The sequence below is a fragment of the Rhagoletis pomonella genome, unplaced genomic scaffold (assembly GCF_013731165.1).
Source record: "Rhagoletis pomonella isolate Grant_MI unplaced genomic scaffold, Rhpom_1.0 Rhpom_scaffold_00006, whole genome shotgun sequence".
NCBI lineage: Eukaryota > Metazoa > Arthropoda > Insecta > Diptera > Tephritidae > Rhagoletis > Rhagoletis pomonella.
The window spans coordinates 40,152,662-40,160,609 of record NW_023458560.1 but is presented as its reverse complement, the minus strand read 5'-3'; the positions used below and the strand labels follow the sequence as shown (position 1 = coordinate 40,160,609).

Sequence of the window (7,948 nt, the reverse complement as noted above, 5' to 3'; positions counted from 1 at the left end):
GAGATGTGGTGATCTCCGAAATAGTGCTATAACTTCTACCGCTTAGAGTTTGTTGCTTTTTCAATTTTTCCTAATAAACAATCGTGGTACAAAGCTCAATAAAAATATTAGAGACAGAGCTTCGTCTGCCACGGGAGACTCGGACCACAATAGCCCAACTTCGCTCAGGCTACTGCAGCAGGTTGAACCCGTAGCTGAGCAGACTAGATGCCCCAGACTCGAAACATCTCTTCATATGCCCACAAAACCCCACTGAACTGACACCTCTCTCCCGGTGGACGGACCCAATAGAAGCTGTACGCTTCTTAGGTCTCCCGTCAGTTGAACTTGACGAACACGATTGAGAGACTAGCCGATCTGGGCGGCGTTGTTGTAGCCGCTCCAACAACAACAACAACAAGAAAAAAGGGGTCCTTATCATCTCTGCCACTCAAGCAGCCCTGAAAGCTCTATACTCATCTGTAGACAACACAAAGTCTCGCACTGAATACTGAAGATGGCCCAGCATTATAGAATACAACTCATATAGGTTCCTGGACACCGAGATTTTGAGGGCAACTGCAACGCTGACGAAGGAAAAAGGGCATAGTAGGTCACTTTTAACTACATGTTAGGAACAGCGCCACACAATAAGCAACCGAACGCTGGGAAAACCGCTCGTCTGTATTCTTAGAGATCTGTTCATTTTATTCATAAAAGGCTTACATAACAATAACAATTATTATATATACCATAAAACGGACTGAGGTATATGGTCTCTGTGGAACGTACGTTGCATATGGTATCACAATGGGCCTTCCTGGGCCTAAGTGTAGGGGAAGTCACTTTCACCAGCCATTTCAACCTAACCGAATCTATTTAGCACCAGAATTAACGTGGAGAGTGAGAAAATTTAACTTACAAAAGAAGGCACCTTTCGTCCTGAACTGCTCCACTATATTTTCCCTTTTCATCGCATGCTTTAATCTTTCAAAAGAATACCACATTAGCGGTTCTGTCAAGTCGCCGAGATAAAAATAATTTGATCCTTTCCTTCACTGCTTCATGCAGTAAGGGTAGGGAAGCATTTTTGTAATGATAGAAAGCTCGATCCTCAACTCATTAGACATGCATTTGATCATAGCATGGACGCCAGTATTCCCTCATCAATATACAGGTAAATATTTACCCACAAAGCAATATACAATATACACGTATGCACCTACAATTTGTTGTATCACTTTGACTTTGCTTTTACCAAACTAAACGTAACTTTTCCATCATTATATAAGGAAATTAATTTTTTATTGTTTTTTTTTTCATATATGTTTACGTCCCTTATACTATTGGATATTAAACAATGTATTTTATTTTATCGAGCTACATATTCATATCATAAGGCGTGAGTTGTAAAATAATTGCTATTAAATTTAAAGCTTCAAATATGTATGTGTATAACTTATAGACACTATTGTCCGCTCCACAATTAGGTGTAGGTATGAAAAAATGCGTATTAGGTATATACACTGGCGAACAAAGGTGAGTGCATGGGGATTTTTGTTAATTATTTGCAATGTTTTTCAAGTAAATTTTTTACTTTATTTTTTTTACAAAAATATGGTTTATTCTTTAACCAAAATCACATAAGTCGAACTTTATACAGTATTTAGAAAAATATAATAAATGTTCATCCAAACTTTGAACTTTTTAATAGTAACTTCTAAAAAAATGTTTATGCAGTTACATGGCTAATGAAATTTTAGTAAAACAAGTGCAAGTTTTATTTTTTTTCTGCTCACCAATTTTTCTCACTTTTTCTAGAATAAAATGCGCAAGACCGTTTGCAAAAAAAAACATAAAAAAAATCAACGCTAGTTTTTATAAATTGCACTTGTCAAGTCGCTTAAAACTTGCATTGCAGTTGTTTTACTAAAATTTCATAAGTCATATAACTGCATACCCAAAATTTTTTAAGAAATCCGGATTTAAAAGGTCAAAATTTTTATGAAAATATCTTGAACTTTTCTAAATTTTGTATAATGTAGCTTTGGTAAAAGCTTGAGCCATATGTTAATAAAAAAAAAAAAATTGTACCTGAAAAACATTATAAATATCTAACAAAAATCACCATGCACTCATTTTCGATCGCCGGTGTATGTAACCGCTAGTTGCACAAAACGCAAAAAAAAAGCAAAACAAAGCAGCTACATAATGAATAACTAAAGCCAGTACAAATACATATGTCCTTTAATGCAAAACTAGCTTTAATTTAAATAAATACAAAATATATATACAACTCATTTAAAGTTAAAACAAAGCCAACACTCCACTCGTTTCGTTTTTTGCCACTGTTCAACAGCATTTCATTTTGCCATAAACCTTGTCATATTTGCTTTGCCGTTCCTAACTCAGAACGGGCGCTTGAATTTCACGCCCCAATGCTGACAGCTCCTTGAGAAAGAGTTTCGCATTGCTCAGCGTCGATGAACCATAAATAATACGTTTATTAACATTTGTCGTTTGCTTTTGTTTAATGTAGTCAACTAAATTTTGAAATTCAATATAATTGCCGCCACCCACTATGAAGATGACAGCTTCCTGGAATGGTGCACGATTTTTGGGTAATACATCACCACCCTTCAAAAGTTTCGGATCTAAGTAAAGATAATCATCGGTTTCGGTATTGTTGCGACATTCCATTACCTGTTCGGTAATTTTGGTAACCGGAAGACTCTGAAATGGAAAAAACGAAGTATGTAGCTAAGTTATTATAATCGTATAAAAATGCTTCAATGTTTTCACATTCTCGGTATCTACAACGTCAGTGATTTAGCTCTGTATGTCAAATTGGAATTATCCACCGATTACTCCAAATAAAAGAGGGGCTACTGAAAATCTTAAATCTGTGTATACCTAACAATCACAGTAATTTAATTAAGAACTTTCGTTTTTACCTCTAGCTAACACCTGTTAATACATTTTAATCGTCTTTTCAAACTTACATGCCTCTTGACGACCAAATTTTTAACACCTTCCATCACAAACGACGAACCCTGTGACACCAATTTCGAAAACATAGATACTGTACGCGTACCACCGCCCTCATATTGTGAAGCCGGATTCATTGCAGGCGAACGATTCATAATACCCTTCCAACGCTGCACATATGGAAGTGGCGAGAGATCACACCCAGCTTCTTGCAGTGCTTCCTTCATGCGCTCAAATTCATATTCGGGTACATTTTGTGCACAAATATAGTAAATAATGTATAGACGAATTTTATCTTCAGGCAGTCCAAATTCTGGGTCTTTCAACAATTCCAAAAGCGGCCGATCGAGTGGTTGCTTTGACATAATTTTCTCTTCTAATTCAAAAAATTAATCTAAGCGTCTAGCTTTTATATAATTCAATTTTGATGTAGCGATTTTTGTATGCATATCGATGAGTCGCTTCTTTTCCATCAATTGTGGCAACGAATTGACCGCGTTAGTGAGTCGCGCAGTGGTATCATTCACCATGGAAAAAGCTACTTCGGTCTCGCCGTCAATACCCATGGATGTTTTGAGACGCTTGATCTCTTCCTCTGAATTGCGATATGATTCCAAATACTCTTGTATATCTTCGGCCACCGTAGGGAATGGGCTCCCTTTATGTGTAACCCAAAAGCGATCATTGCGATCGAGATCACAAGCTTTTGGTTTTTTTCATGTTCCTGGTGAAATGGAATAAATCAGTTGTATGACGGCCAGTTAAAAATTACACTACCTACCTGTATTCGTTGCGCTATCGTCCTCTACGTAAACCAAATTCAGACCCAATTCAAGCCCATCATGCACCAATGCTTGATATGACCATGTGTGATGTAATGGTGTTGCTAAGTCTATGTTTCTATCCAAAAGTAAAAGGACAGGACGTTGGAAACTAAATACCCCGCCTGCTTGGGTGGCATCCATGTGGAAAAGATTGGCCCGCGAGTCCCATAAATTCTCGCGCAATTTCTTTTCCAATTTGCGTGCCACCATCTCTGCAGCGCTATTGCGTGGACAGCGTATGATTGGCACATTCCCTAATGTAACAAATACCGCAAAAAGCGAATCTACTATAGAATCCATCAGCGCTTCCATTTCGTAATCACGCGTATTTGCACGATTTATGGAATAATACGACAGCTGCTCACTTTTTTGATGTTTCAATATAAAAAAATCGTCTTCTAAGCTAATGAAATTTACGTATTGATCGTATACACGATGTATATTAGCAACGCAACCAGATTGTAGTGCTGCCGCAACTAAGTCTTCAATCTTCTGACGTGTGATGGGCGCTAAGAAGTTCAGATAATAAACGTCGTATAAACATTGCCGAAATCCTGTTGAATGCGATCCAAATTCTCATCGGTGGGCAAGCAGAAATAAATGGCAGGCACATCTGGTATGGAGTCACGGTCGGAATGTAGTTGCCTGCAATAAAGTTTATGGTGATCTATGGCAAATGGAAATAGTTGTAGAGAGCAAATTACTTTGCATTTGTACTCACACATGCAAAGTTACACCCAGCTCGCATAGTTCCTTAATGGAAATTATAGGAGAAATGATATCCTGACCCACCCGATCGAATATTAGTATTTTCCAAACAGGCTCCGCAGCTAGCGCTTTCGGCTGCTGAAGATTTAAGTTCAGCATCTGCTTGATGGCATCTGGAATGACAAATAATTAGGTTTTACTTTTCTATTGGCTGCGTGGTTGTAGTTCTTTGCTTTTCACGATCATAAACACCAGCGCAACCCCATCCGTTGCTATTGAAAATGGTTTGGAATTTGGGCGCTGGTATACCACTTGACTTACTTATTTGTCTATCGCGTAGCGTTAACATTTTGTGATGAAAATAAAATTCGTATGCTAATTAAAATAATAGGTATTTCTCTTTTAACACAATTACTACTCTCCAACTATTTTTATTTTTCTACAAAACAAAGAACGTAAATGTATAAGAAGCGACAACTCGCTAAAGTCAGCGAGTGAGGTCTGAAAGGTTGAGACCAAGGTACATTGAACAGGTAGTATCAGTAGAGCAGCTGATTTGATTTATTTTCAAATTATTTGGTCTCGAAAATGTCAAATATTTTAAATTTTTTCTCACAAAAATTCTGAATTGTTAAAATCCATTTGCATGTGAAACCTTTTTCCATACAAAACAAGCGATTGAATAGCAGCTTTTGGAACGTTCGCCCAACTCAGCAACACGACCGCTGATTACTGGGCCTTGCAAAGGATGGATAAATGCTTCGAGAAGCAAACAAATTTACTAGGAAAGAAAGTTGCATCAATTTTTATTTTTTCCAATTTCAATTTTTTATTTTTTATAATTTTTTGTATTTCACATGGCACGCTTTGATTTAGAAGAAAAAATTCAGAACAGTTTTTGACACTTTCGATACCAGAAGCAACAACAAAATACACGCAAATGTTGTTTTTGCTCTACTGATACTACCTGTTTAATGTGCCTTGGTTGAGACAAAGAACGTAAATGTATTTTACATTTAGATTTTCGCCGCGGTACTTATTATTGTCCAAATAGTGTCAAATTCGCCAGTAACACCACCTGATTTTGACCGTATCTGAAAGGTTGAGATCAAGGCGAATTTATACAAGGTGGTGTTACTGGCGAATTTGACACTATTTGGACAATAATAAGTACCGCGGCGAAAATCTAAATTTGCCAGTAACACCACCTTGTATAAATTCGCCTTGGTTGAGATGAGGAATTCGTCTCCGTTTTGACTCTGTCCGCGGCAGATTTTTGATTTTTGCCGTGAATGCAGAAAAGTGACACTTCAGCGATTTGTCTCTTATAGATTTACGTTCTTTGATTTACGTTCGTTGCTTTCCAAACACTTCCTTAAATTTTACCACATAGAACTCAGTGGCAGCATTACAATCCTACAGTGGCCTTCAAACGTGGCCTATTCGCTTTGTGGAGAGTTTTTGTCGGCGATTTGACAAGTTTCGCTATTTTCGGCCATGATTCAATAATACAAGGTTAGATAATTATTGACAGCTGCGGTTTGACACTCCCTTACAAAAGGTTGCATTTGCGAAGGACAGAGAAAGGGCAAGAATGCAATCCCTTGTTGCGAAAATGGTGTTGAAAAGTACGCAAAGTAGGAAATTAGTAGTGAAATTCCTTTTGTAAACTCTAAAGTATTTGCAGGAAATCTGGCATTTTAAACGAAATGTTGAACGTAATATTTATATATCTACGTGAATTACGTAATTTATATGCTATTTAGCTGTTTAAAAACTGCAAAATGACTCAAAATTAAAATAAGACTACTATGAGATTGATATAAACATCCAATGCTTATGTTTTCATCAGTTAAATATGCTTCATATGCATATACAAATAAACATATTGCACAAAAGCTTATACTTTTATTTCACAACAAAGCTACACTGTTTCCATGTAAATTTGCAAAGAAGCAACACGGTGCCACCGCTAAGGGAGCGGTGCGAGAGAGACAACTGTCAATTTATCGAACCTTGTATTATTGAATCATGATTTTCGGCCAGTCTTTAAAAACATGGTGGATTGACAGGATGTCTTGGGGAAGTGTCGTGGTCATTTGTATTTTATGCAAAGCGTTTAAATAAATAATAACTTTGAAAACAGTATAGTACGCCTTTAAAAAGTGTGCGACAAAAATTTCCAATTTGATTGCGGTGAGCCACTTCACAATTAACAAAAACCAGTTGCTAAAAATCGTTCGGTTAATACAATTGTGCGAACGATCTGAATTACGAGTCTCGTGTTCAATGGTGATACGTGAAACAAAAGATGCATATTCCTTAAAAAAGGAACTGAAAAAGACAACAGTAGTCCGTCAAAAATATCCATACGTACATATGTATTTACAAATTACTATGTGATTGCTGAATTATCAATGCTTCCCGAAATAATTAATGCAATGCATTGGCTACCGGAAAAGTATAAAATTTGTATTACCGACTTGTGTTAGTGCAGCGTTCGTGTATTTTCTGAACAAAGACAAAATGTGTCTGGGCATAAACGGCGACCACAGCATCAATCCATTGCCCATAGTGCCATGTCAGCGGAATGGAGTTAAATTTAACTTTATAATCGTACTATTCTTGAATCTATTGCTGAATTCACGCAGTCAATTGCTCATCAACGTACAAAATCAAGTAGGTTTAGTTATACATATGTACATAATATGAGAATCATTTGCTTAAATTGTACTACGTATTTATAATAGTATTATTATGTAAAACGGTAGCTATTATGTATAATGGGTGGGGTTTAGTAGCGCTCACAACTATTTTGGGCTATTCCGTCCAAAGGGGTGGCCCGATCAAAAAAAAATTCCACACACTTGTAGTCAAGGGTCTACGCATTATTTTAACACTCACTTTTGTAAATTTTGGTCACTAATTTATTTACAAATTGGGTTTGAAATATGCTCTTTTTTGTAAAATTCGGAAATTAGCGTACATTTATCACACTTATTCTCCTTAAAGCAGCCACTTCACCAATACATTTTTGTATTCCCCTTCACTATACACTTTTCTCGATTAGTTATAACTTGCTTTACGACTTTAATATTAACCAATTAATCACAATTCATTAAATAAAAACACCTTCAAAATCACGCGTGTGACTTTGGTTGCATATGCAAATTAGAGGTGCAAAACTATCGATGACACTATCGATAGTATCGATGTTTTTTTATTTTTCCCTACTATCGATTGTTTTTTGGTCCTATCGATAGTCCGACAGACATGTGATTCAGTATTTATTTTAGTTTTATTTCTTCTTTTCTTTTCATTTCTCTTAAACATCCAAGTTGAACTAAAAATTTGGTTGCTACTTTTTTAAAAGAGTAATGTCAAATTTCGAAAATGAGGGAAAACCTTGCATCTTTTAAAATACCGCTAAAAAACTGATACAAATTAAT

The 7,948-nt window shown here is 36.4% G+C and overlaps 1 pseudogene; it reads right to left on the bottom strand.

Annotated features, from left to right (window-relative positions):
• Positions 1–2,225: 2,225 nt before the first annotated feature.
• Positions 2,226–4,981, bottom strand: LOC118740747 (annotated as a pseudogene).
• Between the last annotated feature and the right edge of the window lie 2,967 nt (positions 4,982–7,948).